The sequence below is a fragment of the Scylla paramamosain genome, chromosome 7 (assembly GCF_035594125.1).
Source record: "Scylla paramamosain isolate STU-SP2022 chromosome 7, ASM3559412v1, whole genome shotgun sequence".
NCBI lineage: Eukaryota > Metazoa > Arthropoda > Malacostraca > Decapoda > Portunidae > Scylla > Scylla paramamosain.
Genome location: NC_087157.1, coordinates 24,925,616 through 24,945,615, shown reverse-complemented (window position 1 = coordinate 24,945,615; position 20,000 = coordinate 24,925,616). Strand labels below are relative to the sequence as shown.

General features: G+C 40.9%; 1 protein-coding gene across 13 annotated transcripts in view; it reads right to left on the bottom strand.

The window, feature by feature from the left end:
* LOC135102257 (sialate:O-sulfotransferase 1-like) overlaps positions 1 to 20,000 on the bottom strand; it is a 442,011-nt gene that overhangs the window by 34,549 nt on the left and 387,462 nt on the right. For 8 of the 13 annotated variants that reach the window (XM_064007187.1, XM_064007186.1, XM_064007185.1 and 5 more), the window contains one exon: positions 2,060 to 2,116. The gene's annotated coding sequence lies outside the window, so the exon portion shown is untranslated. Of the gene's footprint in view, positions 1 to 2,059; positions 2,117 to 6,585; positions 6,765 to 9,376; positions 9,652 to 20,000 lie in introns of those variants that run through there. The other 5 variants (XM_064007184.1, XM_064007191.1, XM_064007188.1 and 2 more) reach the window with 4 other exon arrangements.

Below are 20,000 nucleotides of genomic sequence, written 5' to 3'. Positions count from 1 at the left end.
GTAAAGATTCCTTTCATCCTCTCCACCGTCTCTCTCTCTCTCTCTCTCTCTCTCTCTCTCTCTCTCTCTCTCTCTCTCTCTCTCTCTCTCTCTCTCTCTCTCTCTCTCTCTCTCTCTCTCTCTCTCTCTCTCTCTCCTCGTGCCAAGTAAAATCTCCCCTTCAAGAACTTAAGATACTTGTGTCAGTATTTGCCTTTTCTCAAGAAGTGATAAAATAGTATTATTTGAGTTAGTTTTTGTTTAGTTTTGTGTCTGTAGAACTGTGCTGAATTAGGGTACAGTGTCAGTATCTCTCTCTCTCTCTCTCTCTCTCTCTCTCTCTCTCTCTCTCTCTCTCTCTCTCTCTCTCTCTCTCTCTCTCTCTCTCTCTCTCTCTCTCTCTCTCTCTCTCTCTCTCTCTCTCTCTCTCTCTCTCTCTCTCTCTCTCTCTCTGTCTTTGTGTGTGTGTGTGTGTGTGTGTGTGTGTGTGTGTGTGTGTGTGTGTGTGTGTGTGTGTGTGTGTGTGTGTGTGTGTGTGTGTGTGTGTGTGTGTGTGTGTGTGTGTGTGTGTCGTGTGTGTGTGTGTGTGTTCGCCAGGTGAGTTTCAAGAGGACAGGTGAAGACGAGAGGTCGTGAAGGAGACAAACAGGTAGTTGTTCGTTTTCCTCTTCTTCATCCTTTTTTTTTTTTATTTATCTTGTGTTTGTCGCTTGTCAGTATATATCCAATATATTTCTATGTTTTCTTTCTTCTCTTTCTTTTACTCACTTTTCTCTTAAACTTCATCGATGTGTTCTGTGAATATCGTTGTTTCATTTACCTCTCTCTTACTTTCCTAAGCCGTGCAGTTCCTGGCCTCCCCCTCTCAATCTCACGTCCCCATACACTAATGAAATCACCCAACAAACCTTGCTTCCTGCCGTCCTGCCTCTCTCCTCTTCCTGTCCTCTCACGTACCCTCCCATCTCACCCATCTCACTCTTCCACCCCAATCCTGCCACCCAACCTTTAATTCCTCTGCCCATGTCTCTCTCTATCTCATTTCCTCTCCTCCTTCTCTGTAACTCCCGCCCTCTTTTCCTCTCTCTCTTTCCCTCTCTCTAACTCCCTTCCATCCCCATTCTGCCACCTAAACTCTCTAATTTCTCTCCCCCACATCTAGCTCCATTTCTCTCTCTCTCTCTCTCTCTCTCTCTCTCTCTCTCTCTCTCTCTCTCTCTCTCTCTCTCTCTCTCTCTCTCTCTCTCTCTCTTTTTCCCTCCCTCCCTCCCAGGCCCCGAGTGCTTGTGGCAAAATTACTGAATGATAAAAGTTTAAGGCCCGGTGGTCGTGTCGCTGTGATACAAAGACTGTCTAAAGTTTACTGCCGAAATTTATCTTTCATGTTGTCCCGCTGCGATAAACATTTTGGTCTTCCCGGCTTAATCGTGCGGGAGGGAAAGAGAAGAGGGGGCGGTGGCGCGGGAAGAGGAGGAGGAGGAGGAGGAGGAGGAGGAGGAGGAGGAGGAGGAAAAGGAGGAGGAGGAGGAGGAGGAGGAGGAGGAGGAGGAGGAGGGGACGACTGGGAGGAGTAAAGTAGATGAAAGAAGACCCACCTTTGTTGTGGAAAGGAGACTGAAAGAGGGAAACAAAAGAAGGAAGATGAAGATATAGATGAGAATTAAGATCAGAAATACTATGAGGAGGAGGAGGAGGAGGAGGAGGAGGAGAACAAGTACAAGAACAAGGAAGGAAGAAAGAAAAAGGAAGAAAGGAAGAAAGAAAGAAATAGAGAAAAAAAGAACTGAAAAAAAAGACAACGAAAAGACAGAAGGTGTAAGCGGAGAAGGATGAGGCACAAGACGCTAAACCACATACGAAAAATAAAGACAAACCATCGGATAAACTTAAACAAGAAAATAAAACTAGAGACAGAGGAAGAAAAAGAAAGGAGACCAACGCACGGCAGATGACGGGCTGCACCAGAACCAGACTCTTGCAGTGCAAAATAAAAAAATAAATAAAAATAAAAAAAGACAATTTAACACTATGATAAATTTGACATGGGAACCCAGAATACATACATACTCATGGCCCTTACCCTGGTTTGTTGCTGGTTTGTTGTTGTAGTTAGGGAGGACGAAACACACACCACAATCTGAGAAAAGGAGAGAAGCATTAGCATTACAAATTTAACTCTTTAACTGACAGTAGCATTATTTCATAGCGGTAAGTAATACTCGTATAGAAGAATGAAATGCACACCAGAATCTAATAAAAAAAAAAAGCACACCAGAATCTAATAAAAAAAAAAAAAAAGAGAGAAACATGAACATTACAAATTTAGCTCAATGGCAGAAAAAAAAAAAAATATCGACGAACTATAAACATCACAGCGCACCCACAAAGTAAAGCTCCAATGTTCGATTTACAGCCATGGGACGTATTAAAAACTGGTAAATTGCCCCATGCCCTGAAGATGCTATGCTCAGTTTTTGAATCAGTAACAGTAATTGTCAGGCACGGTGAGGGGGGAGGGAGATAATCTGTCCATTTTCCCCTCCCCCGCGAGCTTCCCACATCATCGCTCACATTTAATTCTCCTTACATTATAATGGGTCCTGGAGAGCTTACTAACAAAGGAGAGTGCTGTGATGGCAGTTGTTCGAGAGGGACTAATTGTGAGACTCAGGAAGATCAAAAGCACCCGTTATACTGATGGCGAAGGCTGCACTTGTCATGTATGCTTATTATTTATGCTTATTTGTAAGTTTAATGTGTAAGGCAAATATAATACAAAGTTAGAGTGTTAAAGTGTTGAGAGAGAGAGAGAGAGAGAGAGAGAGAGAGAGAGAGAGAGAGAGAGAGAGAGAGAGAGAGAGAGAGAGAGAGAGAGAGAGAGAAAGCTCCGTGTTGTGCAATGCTACTCGTGGTCTGAACGAGCCTCGGAGGTCAAATTGCGCCTACTCGACCTCCTTCTCTGCAACGCGCATTGACTCCACCGCAAAAAAAAAAAAAAAAAAAAAATGAAGATACTAACACAACATGATTTTTCTAAATTCTGAATAACTCGACACCTTATTTCGTATATAATCTCCTCGTATTCATAAAAGTAACAAAAAAAAAGATAAGAACATATAAAATAAGAGTGACAGGAGCAAAATCCTCAGGGTCAGTAATCAGGATAGGACAAGAAATAACAGTCCAGGGTTGATAAGGAGATAGAAAGGAATTGGTTCACAAATAGAATGGTAGATAAATTAAATAGATTAAGTAATCATGTTGTTACTGCACAGTCATGAGTCTTAAAAGAGGCTAAGACAAATTTATAAATGAAAATAGGTAGGAATATTTCACACAGGGATTGTGTAAGCCTGATGGCTTCTCGCAGCTTCTTTTATTCCCTTATGTTCTTATACGCCTGACTCTTCCATGCTGGTTTAAAAGAAAAAGAGGTTCGTTTGATTATCTTCCTCTGGTCCTGTGGCTTACAGTACATTTTACTATCCCACCAGTCCCTTTAAACACAGGTGAGATAAGACACAAAAACACCTGTGATTGCTATCCTATGTCTCTCTCCTTACACGTTAGATGCCAGTTAGTCTAGTATTGGTGTTTGTTGTGTTTGCCTTTCACGCCTGAACATTCGAGGCATCCCATTAGCCTTGGTGAAGCTTTTCCGCCACACGTTTCATGTACACCTGCAGTAACTCACACCTGGCCAACGCTCAACCAATTCATGTCACACCTCTCCTCACCTGTACACTTGTTACCTTCCTCTGTGTCAGTAACACATGTGCTCTCTCACTCTCTCTCTCTCTCTCTCTCTCTCTCTCTCTCTCTCTCTCTCTCTCTCTCTCTCTTTCTCTCTGTCTGTGTGTGTGTGTGTGTGTGTGTGTGTGTGTGTGTGTGTGTGTGTGTGTGTGTGTGTGTGTGTGTGTGTGTGTGTGTGTGTGTGTGTGTGTGTGTGTGTGCTTGGAGAGAGAGAGAGAGAGAGAGAGAGAGAGAGAGAGAGAGAGAGAGAGAGAGAGAGAGAGAGAGAGAGAGAGAGAGAGAGAGAGAGAGAGAGAGAGAGAATCGTCACCACCGTATGCTTTTAAATACATCAAGGTACATAATAACTTCCTGTATCCACTCGAACCATACACCTGGCTGATTGTTGCATCTATGTGCCAGATTAGCTGTCATTGAGGGAACCATCTGCTTGACACGAGGGCTTTCACTCCATACTCTTTATTGTTGTCTCTACACATCTTCCCTGTTTCATGAGAGGTCGATGTTTCTGACAAGTGTGGAATTAGAAATATAACCAGTATTCAGAAACGCTTTGGTCTCTCGTCTCAACTGTATATAAAGGCCAAAGAAATCATCAGTGACGTTTTCAAGTGTGTTTCTCCTCTTAGTATTGTAGAAATGTTGTTAATCTATCACTGGAACCGTAAAAGCAAAGTATAACTTCAAACATAGCTTTTTAAAAATAGTTGGGATGCGATGATGAAACATTTCGGAAAATGGTTCTATGTCAGGTGTATTCAAGTGTTAATAAGCAATGATATTTTGTGTGAGTAATTTCAAAGCAAGTCTAAATGCAGAAAAAAATATAAATAAATAGATAAATAAAATAAACAAAAAGAAAGTTTTCAGTAATACACGATGCCACAGGACGAAAATCATCGGTATAAATAAATAAGTGTGATTTAAATTTGCCTGATCCTGACATGAAAAAAAAAAAAAAAATCATGCTATTTAATACATTTTGTCAGGTTCGTCAAAGTATTGGCTTTTATGTAAACGGTATTAGAATGCATGTTATAATGTTTTGCTGGAGTATGAGGGCGGAGTGACTGAAGAGTGTGAGGGAGGGATGATTAAGGAGGGTGAGGGAGGAGTGATTGAAATGAATGAGGAAGGGATTAACGTTCTGTCAAATCCGTCACCTCTCCTGGCGTGCTGCACAGCATCATAGGCCGGCAGCTGATCGCCACGCCTCCCCTCCACTCACTCAGGCTTGTTGAATTATCTACACATATTTACCATCTTTGCTCGTTTCATCAATTACTGACCTCCGTTCTATCTTATCACTCTATTCCCTGGTTATAAGTGATTAACTTACACCTGTGTGACTTTACTGGAGAAAAGTATGAAGATCCTTATTCTCCTTCACTTTTCATCAATAATCAATGAAATAACTTTACAAGATAGCTTTCCTCTACAAGATAGCTTTCCTCTACATACAAGTTTCAGGTGAAGGGAAATTTTTGATAACCCGGCTTACTATGTCACAGTTTGCATTTCAGTTCTAACAATAAAGCTTCATTAAAATAAACGAAAACTCTCATCCAGCTTCTTTTTTGTATTCATCTGCACCTCTACTATATCAAGGACAACACCTGACTTACAAGTATGTCACACTTTAGATCTTAATTCTTACCATAAGAATAAAACTTTAGTAGAATATGTAAACGAAAAGCGCTGGCCAGCTTTCTCTCTTTTTTTTTTTTTTTTTTTTTCAATCCATCTGCTCCTCCACTTCATCAAGCGTTACGTCTTCGGCAACCATTACGTCCCAACAACGCCATTATAACTCTCCTCCTCGTGCAAGTGTCTGCTGATGTCCATTGTTTATCAACGCTATTTTCCCATCTACGAAGTTTAGTAATGTCGCTTCACTCTCACCATCTTCTCTTCTAAATGCAAATTCAGGTCCTTTCATCTTCCTTCATGGGTAAAGTTCTCGATGTCGGGGATTAACTTTGTAATTCTCGTTCACCTCCGACCCCTCGCTGAACACACGGCCAGGGAGATTAATGCATTACGCTAATCGTTAGTTTTGCATTACCCACGCGATTAGCCATTAAACGCAATGCTTAAACCTTCCCGCGATTAAAACAGGCTGGCGTGTATATTGAATTCTGTCACTTCATACAGAGAGAGCGACAGCAAACTCTACAACCAATATTCTCAAACGCCTTAATTTCTTGGTTCAATTCATTCTTACAGACTCTAGTGGAGATTAGTAGAGGTTCTTAAAGGTAATTTTATGACTCAAATGATGAATGACGAGGATTCCACACTATCGGTGAGGGGAAAAAAACATACAATGGAACGCAAGTTATGATCTCTGTGGCCTTTAAAAACAAACCTATGCATGACGGATGTTTAATTTGGCGACTAGATGGAATTTAGGTTTGCACATAATACTTTGCTCTCACATACAAACCAACGCTACGATTGAACTGTATCAGGAAAGGAGCACCAAGGCAAGTAACTAAACTGACCAATCTTTTCGAATCCCATATGACTGATTAACTTTTTGGGGAATGGAATAATGAGCAGATTTTTTTTTTTTTTTATTCTTGTGCCCTTGATCCGACTCCTTGACAGTCGAAAAAAAAAAGAAGAAAAGAAAAGAAAAACTTCCCTTATACGTCAAAGGTTGCTAAGTGAATCTTAAGCATGATAACCCCTTAAAAAAAAAAAAAAAACATACTTTTCCCCATTATTGTACCAGATTCCTTGACACGTAAAATAAATAAATAAATAAATAATTAAATAGATAAAGACTGCCGAGTCTCGAACATGGCAACCCTCCAAAAAAAAAAAAAAAAAATTGACGAGCAAGCCCACCAGCCCACCAGTCCTCCAGTCAGCCGTGCCACCAGTAAGACAGAGACCCGCACGCTGCCATCACCACTTTAACCCGCGCGTGGCCCAGCAGTCGGCGGGTGTGGTGACGTGGCGAGGCGAAGCTGATGCACGGAACACGTTTTACGGAGGAGGGCGATCGAAGCTTACGTGAACTGAAACTAAACAGAGAAAACACAAGAAAGTAGGACGAAGGAGGGATATAGACGAAGGATGGATAATACCGGGTGAGGACACAAGTGAATTTTAAACATGCACATGAATTAAAATATATATGAATAGATAAACTCATTAGTAAGCACATCATGTTGATACGACACACCTGTACGTGCACACCTGCACACACACACACCTTTGCTCTACCTGAGTATATATCTAGACACCTAGCTTCAGACAACCACCATCACCACTACTATCACCACCACCATGTTATTTTTATCCTCCCCTGACCTAAATTGACTCATTAGTAAGCACATCACGTTGACTTCACACACCTGTACGGACACACCTTCGCTCTACCTGAATATACCTGAACACCTTACCTTAGACAACCACCACTACTACTACTACCGCCACCACCACCTCGGCTCTCTCTCTCTCTCTCTCTCTCTCTCTCTCTCTGCCAACAACACCAACACCACGAAAACACTCCACCACTACCGCTAACCATGTTTTTCCCTCCCACGACACCACCACGGCCAGGACCACAAACCACCACCACCACCACCATCACTACCTTGCACCACCCCGCTTGTTTCTCCACGATAAGCAAGAAAAATGAACTCGTTGTAAAGTCAAGATTTATCCGATGCTTCGCTACACTCGTGCCTTGTTCAGATTAATAGTGAAGGCAGCTGTAAAGGCGGCAAATATTCAACCTGGAGTGTTTTTTTTTTTTCTGTTCTCCTTTGCTGTTTTTCTCTTGGTGTGTTTCAAAGCGACGGAAAGCAACGCAAATGAACACAACGCAACATACACATCAGTCAGACAAGAAATGTGATGGATTTGTTACTTTTTCAGTTTATTTATTTATTTTTATTTTTATTTATTTATTTATTTTTGCTTCAGTTTGTTATATTTTGCTTCTTGCTTATAAAAGTACGTAGATATTTTTTTTTTGCAGGAGTTTTCTTTGTTGTGTACTATTGTCTTCCTTTCTTTCTCCTATTTTTTCTTCCACTTTACTCCAAGGACACGTGCGGTGAATGATATTTTTCTTACGAGTTTTCTTTGTTATGTGCTACTTTTGTTACTTTATCTTTTTTTTTTTTTTTTTTTCATCGTATTAGACGCGTGTGGTGAATACAAGCTGTTTTTTTTCGTTTCCTTTTCCCTCTTTTCTTTATATTTGTGAATATCTTTTACAGAATCCTTTCTTGACGTACATTTTTCCTTTCTTTCCTACTCAAGGTGGCAGACAGAAATTTCGGGAAGAGGGTAAAATCTCTCTTAGCCTCGATTTTCCTTTCTTTCTTCTTAATGTTTCTCTCAATATAGGAAATGTGAGGTGAGCTGCAAGGTGTGGCAGCTGGCCGGGGACAAGTGAGACAAGGGAAAAATAACGGGATACAAGAAAAATTACTCATAGAAAAAACAAATATAGGAGAATAAAATTTCAACGCCCCGGAGTGTAAGCCGCCGCCGCTTCTATTTCCATTTTCAACTTTTTTTTTTACCCGCCGACACTATCACATTTTTTATTTCATCTCAATCCCAAAGATAAATAAGAAAAAAAAAAATAGGGAGATAAAAACTCTCCCGTAATTATTTTTAGCCTCGGGGAGGAGGTGGAAACATGAAACGCGGCCTCTCAAATACACTGAACGATTCTGGTCATTCCACTCGTACAAATCTTTCGGTGACGATTAAAATGATCCTCTTTCATCACCGCCCCCTCCCTGACCCTCCTTGACCCTCCCTGCACCTCAAACCATGACCCTATAAGCCCTAAAGGGGGTAGAGAGACAGAGGCAGGGGATGGGGAGGCAGGGGAGGAAGGGAAGGCACGAGGTAGTGAAATGAAAGACTGACGATACAGGGAGAGAGGCACACAGGACTAGAGGCTGATGGTGTTTGACTGACGGCAAGACAAACAGGCAGGAGGGGCGGCCAGGTGGACGGGCAACCTGACAACCCATCACGAAAGTCAAGTTGATCACACAGACACACACAAACAAGGCACAGCTTCATCATCATTTCACAAGAAGACAACAATAGTTCAAAAGGAAACTAGTATGTGTATATACATTTATTCACGTAATCTTTGCGTTAATTGAGGGCAAAATGATGCACCCCAAGTGCCGTTGAACCCTGTCTGCCAGTGTAGTACGAATGAAATGTTGCCTTTTATGATGGGAAACGAAGACAAAAATGACGCTCGCAAAACTCCATAGACTTCCATTCACTCTATATTCTGTGGACAAAATGAAAAATCCGAAAGCTCATGGAACTCTGGTAATATGAAACGAATCAAATCATCCCTTTTATGACCTTAGAGGAAGAAGAAAAATAACACGCATGAAACTCTATGGATTCGCATTCATCTTGCATTCTGGGAAGAAAATACCAATCTGATAAGTGGTTAATCCCAGAAAGTAAATAGAAAAAGGAAAACGACGAAAACGACATGCGTAAACTTCAACAGACTCTTATTCACTATACATTGATGACAAAATGACTAACCCGGATGACAGTCGAACACAGAAACGAATCATGTTATCATTTCACAAATACTCATGAGGAGAAATAATGATTACACCTATACTTCCTTTACCTTGTTATGATGAATCGGTGAGGTTGACGAAGTTGTCACCGCTGTTCTCACCATATAGTATTCTTCTCTCTCTCTCTCTCTCTCTCTCTCTCTCTCTCTCTCTCTGGTTCTGTTTAGTGCTCTCCCTCTCTCTCTGCTTCTGTTTAGTTCAGTAAGAATTAGAGGGGATGGAGAAACACTAGGTCACTAGAGTTTCTGTCTTTTTACAAGATTTACGCACGGCCCTGTTCAGTGGCAAGATTTCGAACCGGACAAGCCACACACCCGAGCGCCGCCAGCACCACACTGCCGGCACCCCCTGACACCTGTACTGCAGCCGGCAAAAGTTGACATATTATCAAATAACAAATTAATTACTTTAAAAAGAAAGGTTAAAATTAAAATGATTGTAATACTACATAATGAAGAAAATATGTACAATCTCTCTCATAATAAATATATATATATATATATATATATATATATATATATATATATATATATATATATATATATATATATATATATATATATATATATATATATATATATATATATATATATATATATATATATATATCCCTCTCTGCATCCTCGAAATATAAATAATAAATCAACCTACTTAACATCCACATTCGCTTTACCTCAGCACGCACAGGCCAGACAGAGAGAAGGGGAAGGAGGAGGAAAATCTAATATAATTATGACAACAGTAGTAACAACAAAAACAACAACAACAATAACTATAAACCTAGCCCTAACAATCTTCACTTGTTTTAAAAGAATCTAGATTTTTCTTTCTCTTTTTCTATACACTTTCTCTGTATACGCTTCCGACACCAACATTTCCTTCACCTACACTGGCTACATCTACACTCCTTCCACTTACACTATCTACTCTACACCTTCATTCCCTACACCAACACTTGTCATACCTGAGGCACGCAAAGCCATCCCACCACACCACCACAACGCAAACCACACGTGTGAAAAGTACTGATGATATTCAAGTCACTCTCTTTTACGCATCCCGTGACCTTCCTTCTGTTTCATGTTTCACAGGAGCCGGTTTTCCTCTGTCAAGCTGCATCCATCTTTTTCTTCTCTTTTTTTTTTATTTTATTTATTTTTATTTTTTTCTCTTTCCAGCAACCTCCCTTGATAAACCTTAATTAAAAGTTTTGGTTGCGTGTGTGAGTGTGTCCTTAAAGAGTCTGGCTGGGAGCGATGCCAGGGAAAAAATAAACATGACCGAAGCATCAAACGAGAGTACGCCATTACTTTTCTTTTTTTTTTGTCATCCTCGTTTTTTTTTTTTTTTTGCAGCCCGGACGGAAATAAATACATGTTTACTTCCATTATTGTTGTTGTTGTTGTTGTTGTTGGTGTGTGTGTGTGTGTGTGTGTGTGTGTGTGTGTGTGTGTGTGTGTGTGTGTGTGTGTGTGTGTGTGTGTGTGTGTGTGAATCTTCCCGTTAAAAAAAAATACATGAAAGAAATCAGACAGAACTTCCCTCTTAATGAATCCCTCTCTCTCTCTCTCTCTCTCTCTCTCTCTCTCTCTCTCTCTCTCTCTCTCTCTCTCTCTCTCATGACTTCACTACTACCATTTCTACTTCTACTACTACTACTACCACCACCACAACTACTACTACTACTATTATTACTACTACTACTGCTATTACTATTGCTATTACTGCTGCTGCTACCTACAACAAAAACAACAACAACAACAACAACAACAACAACTACTACTACTACTACTACTACTACTACTACTACTACTACCACTACAACAACAACTACTACTACTATTCCTACTACTACTATTACTATTATTACTACTACTATTACTACTACTACTACTATTGATATTATTACTACTACTACTACTACAACTACTACTGTTGCCGCCGCCGCCGCTGCTGCTGCTCCTGCTTTTCCTGCAGCTACTACTACTACTACTACTACTACTCCTACTACTACTACTACTATTACTACTATAAAAATATTAAAAACAACAACAACAATAGCAAATGTAATTAGCTCCATTAAAGCGCCAAAGAGGAGCAAATGGAAAATAATTTAACCCCAGCAATTAAAATTCACATTTAATTCTACATCAAAACCACACCTCCACCCAGCCACCCAGCCACCCACCCACACACACACACACACACACACACACACACACACACACACAGACCCAACTATCCATCCACCCACCCACCCACCCACACCCACCCACACACACACACACACACACACACACACACACACACACACACACACCCAGACCCAACTATCCATCCACCCACCCACCCACACACCTACACCCACCCACCCACAGACACACACACACTGACACACCCAAACCCAACCATTCACCCATCCCCCCCTCACACACACACACACACACACACACATACACACAACAACCCATACCAACCCATCCACCCCCACCCATGCACGCACACACACACACACACACACACACACACACACACACACACACACACACACACACACAGTTACATATAGATTCAAACATTCCTCAATAATTTCACACAGAAATATGTAGCTTGTTTAAACATTTCCTCGTAAAGTATTGGTATATATTTTCTCTCATTTACTTTCTCTTTTTCTTTCTCCATTCTCTTGATTATTGCATTTTTCTTTTTTTTTTATAGGAAATCAAGAGAAGTGCGGTTGTTTTTTTTTTTTTACTTGTACTTCTTTGTACACCGCACTTATCATTTGTGAAGAAGTACTAGTAAAGAACAGGAGCTTTGTAAACGCTTGTGTTACTGTGCTCTTGTATAGAAATAATGAATAAATAAGTCAGATCACACACACAGAGAAACTCTCGGGGAACATTCCATCATTACACGAGTTCACAGAAGAATAAACGAAAGGTCAAAGGGAATCTTCATCATATCTGATAATAAATGCAAGGAAATTAGAGAATAATGTTCGTTTTCAAGCCACGGTAGTAGAAAATATGTATGACCTACTATTATTCTGTTACGTGTAGATCGGAACTAAACAAGCCTCAATTTAGAGCTGTTTTGTCTGATTGACTTTTCTGGGATTTAAAAAGACAAATTAGCAGGCTCCTTTTCCCATTTTTGTTTCTAAGTCAGCTTTTTTCACGTATATGAGAGAGAGAGAGAGAGAGAGAGAGAGAGAGAGAGAGAGAGAGAGAGAGAGAGAGAGAGAGAGAGAGAGAGAGAGAGAGAGAGAGAATCTTTTCCATTATTCACCTAATTGTAGCGGACATTGATACGACAAAATAGGCCTTTTTTATCTACTCATTTTTATACGTTTTTGTGTGTCTGGCAGGCCTTCTTTAAGCATATAAAAAAAAAAATGAAAAGATCCTTTGCAGCATTCATTCGATCGCAGCGGACAGTGACGCGAGGGGCACCAGCCACCACCCCATTGGCTGCCTTCACCTTCAGCCCCATTGGTCAGGAGTAATGGTTCTCGGCTCGGCGGATCCCCACTGGCCTAGTTACTGCGCTCATGACTGGCTCAGACCGTAAGGAGGAGAGTGGCAGGAGAGAGGGAGGTGAGACAGGAGGAGGAGGTGATGTGTGCAGAGTCAGGGGCATAGAGGGTTAGGGGAAAGGAGGAATGAAGGGGAGAGAGGATAGTGAAGGAGGGGGAGGAGGAGGAGGTGATGTATGAGGGTCAGGGACAAATGGAACTTGGGAGAAGGAAAAGAGAGGGAAAGGAGGAGGAGGATGACGTACGTAATGTGTGAGGGGTCAGGGACAGAGGAGATATGTGGGGATAGGGGAGTGATGGCGATACACGTGGCATGTCTCTGTCCTCCCCCCTTACAGTAGGACGCTGACGGCACGCCGCTAGTCACACTGACGGAGGTGAAGAAGCCAAGTGTTGTTTCTTTTTCTTTGTGTTACTGCTCGTGTGCTCAGGTATGGTTTGTCATCTAGATGTTCTGTTTATTTGTTTATTTGTGTCTGTTTTTTTTTTTCTGATTTTTTTATGTTTTATCTGTATATCTGCGTCTATCATTCTCTCTCTCTCTCTCTCTCTCTCTCTCTCTCTCTCTCTCTCTCTCTCTCTCTCTCTCTCTCTCTCTCTCTCTCATGTCCCAATCATCACCACCGTCTCATCACATTCTTCATCTAATCCCAGGTCAACATAGTGATTACGCGCAGGGAGTAATTCCACTTAGACTAAGAATCTACATCTAACTTCCCTACTACAAGTAATGAACATAATAACTGAAACTCGCAAACACCGCCGCTATCTGGTACGCGGTGTTGATTTACTGGTGAGCTGTTGCACATTTCATCCCATGATGTCTGACACCTGCAATGCTAAACAACTTCCCTGAGAAACTTTGTCGTGTAGAGAATTGTAACGCATTCCCAAACTTTCAGGGGATGACGGTTGCATGCGGACTGTGAGTGGAAGGGAAAAGGGTTGCTTGACAGTGTGGGTCTTGACTGGAATAGACTCGGTAATCAGTTTGTTGGTACAGAGTCAATAGGGAAATTTAAAAAAAAGGATTAAATAAATTTGTGGCTAGGGATGGTGAATTGATATTTGCATCAGGAACATTCCTTATCGCAGTGAACATTTCTTACCTTCTCTCATCGCTTCTTACTTTCATTCGTTGCTTCTCAATTACGGAAATTTAAAAAGGGAATTAGCTAAATTTATGAATAGAGATAGGATCGATAGATACGTTTTATACAACAGTTGGCAAGTCTAGGCCTGATGGCTTCTTGCAGTTTCCCTTATTTTCAAAGTTCGTGTGTCGTTTTACTCTCTCCACCTTGTTTTGGTGACAGTCAAAGTAACCACGTGCCACACTCATAACACGAGAACGTAAGAACATAAGAAAATTGAAGTTGCAAAAAGCCACCAGGCGTACACGTGGCAGTCCCTACAGGAAACGTACCAGTCTATTTCCGCCTATCATCCCATCCATAAATTTGTCTTATCTTCATAAATCTCCGCCAACGCCGCAGCAGACACGCTGGCAAGCAGGATGAGAAGCACGTGTATGTACATATTGATCGCAGGGGATATGGCGGCCAGCACAATCTCGTAATGACGTAGATCAGACTACAGAATCGATCCTCGCGCGGAAAGGTAAGATGGCCCTAGCCAGTAAGATGCAGAGGCGAGACAAGTGAGTGGGATATGGTGGTGGTGGTGGTGGTGGTGGTGGTGGCGGCGGCAGTGGCGGTGGTGGTGGTGCTGGTGGTGGTGTTTGGGGTGGAGGTGGTGGCGGTGGTGGTGGGAGGGAACGTGTGATAAAGAAATACTTTTATCTTGACTGCTTGTTTCTTTGAGGCGTGGGATGATTATTATTATGATTCCACGGTCTTTGAGGAACGCGACAAACTAAGTCCTTGGGGAAATAAAATATTTGTGCTTCATTCCGTGTTTCCTCTCACCACCGCCAGACTCTCCACTCACACAACACATTTATCTTCACCATGCGGCGCGCCTAACGTATCAAACAGACGAATTTACGAAATCATTAAAGTAACACACAACTTATGTACCTCACTTCTGATAAAGATACTGACCATTTCGAAGCAAATCTAAAAAGGTATTACATTTCAGTGGAGGACGTGTGTGTGTGTGTGTGTGTGTGTGTGTGTGTGTGTGTGTGTGTGTGTGTGTGTTCGCGTGTGTTCGCGTGTGTGCGAACGATCAGCACGCTTGGTAAGCCACTACACCTTCAATCTGGTGATCGTGTTGCGGAGGGAACCAGAAAAAGAGTGCCAGATTCTGTTTTATAGATGCTGTGTTGTTTGAAGTCCGTGTGAAGGCTGAGGAATTCATGACCGACACGACCAGCTAAGTGGAGAAAGAGATGCGCCACGACCACCACCACCACCACCTCCCAGCCTCCCGCAGAACTTTATACCGCCTTTAAAAATGAAAGTCCCTAAATATACAACATCCCTGTATCATTTACTTCCCAAAACGAGAGGGCGGCGAGGAGTGGCTGCCTTGCCTCTATAAATTAAAGACGCTATCTAACTTGGAGAGACAAACTTTATAAACTTTAAAGATCTAATAACTTGGAGTACTTTGGAAGACAATAACTTTCACGCCTCAAGCTTGGAAGGAAGTTAAGAAATCGTTTAATCGATCCCATGCAGGCAGTGTATGACCCTGATAATGGCACGGAGTATAAAGCTAATACTGTCATATATTACTACTTCTACTGCTACTACCACCATCAAAACCACCACCACCACCACCACCACCACCACTACTACTACTACTACTACTACTACTACTACTGCTGCTACTACTATTACTACCAGTACTTTTGGTGTTGTTTCTTGACCTTTACCACAAGTCTCCTGCTGTGTATAGGGACAAACGCAGATAGTTGGTGATGGGTACAAAGAAAGAGATAGTAAGTCATCTTCTGAAACAAAATACAAAACGAAAAATGCAAAGATTTGATCAGATTAAAAGACTGCGTAGATAAATTGATGTATTGAAGTAGAGAGGGATATGGGTAGGAATGTTTTGTATATGGACTGTCACGTGTAATCATAATGAGTTCTTCTAGCTTCCCTCGTATGTTCTTATGTAATACACCATATACTTACTGAAGCCACAGTACGTTATAAATTCACGACGACTAGCACCATCTCACTGAATGAACCGCAATCAATTCAGCGCCGATCAACGAGGTAGTCACTAACTCTACTTTCTGAAGCAAAAAAAGCGTCGAATAAGAAGTAAAATACAACCTGACCCAGTTTTTCTATTATCTCCTGAAGAACCGCAGCATCTTCCTGGGTTGCGCTGATGGAGTGTTTCACAGTAATCATAAGTTATACAAACATTGGACCCAATATTTGGCCTGCACTTGATAAAACACTCGCACGAGAGATAATGAAGCTCAAACATTGCCAAGTTCGGTTAGATTACAACCAAATATTTCCTGACTAACGACCTCCACTCCCTTCCCCACCATTTGAGTGGTGAGTACAATAGACAACCAAATACAGCATACTAGTAAGCACCAAATGTTTCTCAACTAACAAGCCAGGTGAGTGGTGAGTACAACAGGTAAATAAACACAAAACGTAAGCAGGAGAATTTCAAAACTTAATATTTGATGCGTGAGCGAAGAAGTGAGCAATTAATCTAGTACCTTAGTCTCTCCCTGGACGAAACAGGTGTGGGATACAGGTAGGATGGATGTTACTTGATTACCTGGTCAGTTGGTCAGTTTTTCTTGGTGTGAAGGAAAGGTCAGTTTTTCTTGGTGTGAAGGAAAGAACACATGTAATGGACGAGATGTGCTGGTGTAGAGTTTGTGTAAGTCAGAGATAGTGGCGGTGTTACTGGTGAGGAGAAAAAGAGTGGGGGGAGACAGAGACATAGAGACAGACAGACAAAGCCAGACAGATCGAGGTAGACAGAGTGACCCACAAGCGCAACGGCCTGTCTTTCAACTGTCATAGTTGTGAGGTCACCTGTCGTGATATAAAAAGGGAACATCACTACGCATCTTACTCCATCTACTTCCTCAAACTAAAGCAGACAGACAGATAGAGAAGCAAATAAACAGGCATATAAGTAGGCAAACAGAGAAAGAGAGAGAGAGAGAGAGAGAGAGAGAGAGAGAGAGAGAGAGAGAGAGAGAGAGAGAGAGAGAGAGAGAGAGAGAGAGAGAGAGAGAGAGAGAGAGAGATACAGATAAATAAATAAACAAATTGAAAGACACACACACACACACACACACACACAAGTCATCCACACACTTTTTTATAACATTTTTTTTCTACTCTATTTTCACGACGCCTCTTTCACGCTGTGGGTGCATCGCTGAGTACCTTCAATATTTAATCTCTCTCCTCTGAGCTGAGACTAAGATCGATTCCTCCACTGTTCCCTCACGGCTGTACCCTGAACCTTGGGCTAAATATTTATAACGGTACTTCGAATGTATTTACTCTACCCGCCATCCTTTCCCAGTAATCAGGTTAGGTGCGTTGGAAGTAAAGCACAAGACTGAGGGGAAAAAAAGGAAAAAAGAAGAAATATACACGTAGGTACATAAAGGGATCAAGGTGAGATGAGGAGAACAAAGGTGAGGTAATTGAAGGTGAAGGTGAGAAGGAAAGAAAGAAAGGTACTGGATGGTAGTGAGAAGGAAAGGGAAAAGTTGTACACGTAAAGATAAAGTATGAAAGTAGAATATGTTAGGAGTAAATCTTTTGTTTTAAGTGAAGTGAGTACAAGGAAAGGAAATTAAATGTAAGGCGAGACTGGGGCAGGTAAGAGTTACGTGATATTATACATTAGTGAGGAGAAAATAAATGAAAGAAAGGCGAAAGGTCAAAGAACAGGGGAGGGACACTTCACTCACACACACACACACACACACACACACACACACACACACACACACACACACACACAGAGAGAGAGAGAGACACACAGAGACACAAACACACAAATCCACATTTTCTACCAGACAAAGTTTTCTCAGGTGTTGGTTGTCTGTTCCATAATTTGTGGCTCACTAAGATCGTGTCTCCATCGCCTTCAAACAACGATGCCAACATTTATACACCGCAGCGCCGAACTAGAGAACAAAAAAAAAAAAAAAAAAAAGAAAGAAAAAAGACAAAGGTAAAAAAAAAAGAAAAGAAAAAACTCCTTCTCCTCTTACCTGGACACCCCAACGTGAAATAATGAATAACAGTTTTTTCTCTCTCTTTTCCCTTCCCTTACTAATATACAATCATGAAAACACAGCTCTGACTCCCTCCTTGCCTCTCATGAAATAATAATAAAGGTCTTTTCTTTCACACTTTTAAAACAGGAGTATGGATCTGTTCCTTCCGCGTCTTCTATAAAAACGAGGGTCTTTTCACAGCTTAAAAGATCCTTTTATATGCAGTCCCTTACCATTAACCAATAAAGATCTTTTTCGTAGTTCAGTATTCCTTTAAAAGAACAAAACACAATAAAGGCTTTTTTTTCACACCTTAACATCTTAAAAAAAAAAAATATGAACATGAAGAGATATTTTTCCTCTACATTTTATTCCCTAAAAAAAAAAAAAACATCCTAACACAAACTATAAAGATGCTTTCAGACATTTACATTCCTTAAAACATCTCTTCGCACCTCAGCATTCCATAAAAAAAAAAAAAATAATAATAATAATAATAATAAACAAATAACTTTTAGCATAATATTTTTTTACACCTAAGTCCCTATAAAAAATCGTTGGATAAGAATAAATGTATCTTTTCCAACACCTTATGCCCTAAAAACACCCTAAGAGAACCGATAAAAGTCTTCATTCGTTTAAACATCTCGACATGAAAAATAAAGACCTTTTTCACACTTTTGCATGGAACAATAAATCTTTACCTTCTCTTTTTTTCCTTAACACGAGCAGTAAAGATAACTTTCATACCGCAACACGCGCCCTTCAGTCCCTTAACACCTGCAATAAAGGGTTATTTTCACATCGTAACTCGTGGTTGATAGAAGAGTCATTATTTTTTTTGCCCTAAACACAATTCTCACCTTGACACGAAAAGATAAACTCATTCTTATTCTTCAACACGAAACATTACACTTTTCTTTTTTTTTCTTTTTATCCTATTATATATTTTCTCTGTTTCTTTCTTCAATTTCTTTCTGCTTCCGTTCTTTATTTTTTTATCCTTGAACACGAAACATTACACTCTTCTCCTTTTTCCTTCCTTTTTTTCCTGTCATTATTTCTTCTTCTTTTCCCTCTTCATTTTTCCTACTTCTCTTATTTTTCTTGTTCTTCTGGTTGTTGTTCTTGTAATACTTCTTTTTCTTCGTCTTCATCTATTTCTTCTTCATGCCTTCTTCTTCTTCTTCTTCTTCTTCTTCTTCTTCTTCTTCTTCTTCTTCTTCTTCTTCCTCTCCCCCTCCTCCTCCTCCCATTCATCCCATGGAAACGAATACCTTCACCAGTAACCTCTAGGACAGCCACGTGCCTTTATCTTCACCTCACACATCTTACAGCCTTCCCAGAGAGAGAGAGAGAGAGAGAGAGAGAGAGAGAGAGAGAGATGTCAGGTTCTTGCCCCGAGACATTTTTTATACAGACAGGAACGCGATATCACATTCATCACACTTTACACTCTTACTCCTGTGCCGCGGTAAAGGGGAATGCCCGACAAAGGTGTTAAAAATAAAGGTACTGTGTGGGTGTTGATGACTCGCATTAATGTTTTCTCTGTGGTGGTGGTGGTGGTGGTGGTAGATGGTTTGCTTGATGATATTTGTTGTTGTTTTTTTTTTTCTGTTGGTGTATGTTGTTTTATCTAAAATCTGCATATGTCGTGGTTTTTTTTTTTTTTTTGTGTGTGTGTTTATGTGCTTTTAAGTTTTTTAGAGATTTCGTTTTTTTTGTTTGTTTTAATTCATTCACACGCACGTACTCGTACCCACAACTGCACACGAGAAAACACACACACACACACACACACACACACACACACACACACACACACTTATCCACCCATTCTCTATCCACCTATTCTCTCTCTCTCTCTCTCTCTCTCTCTCTCTCTCTCTCTCTCTCTCTCTCTCTCTCTCTCTCTCTCTCTCTCTCTCTCTCTCTCTCTCTC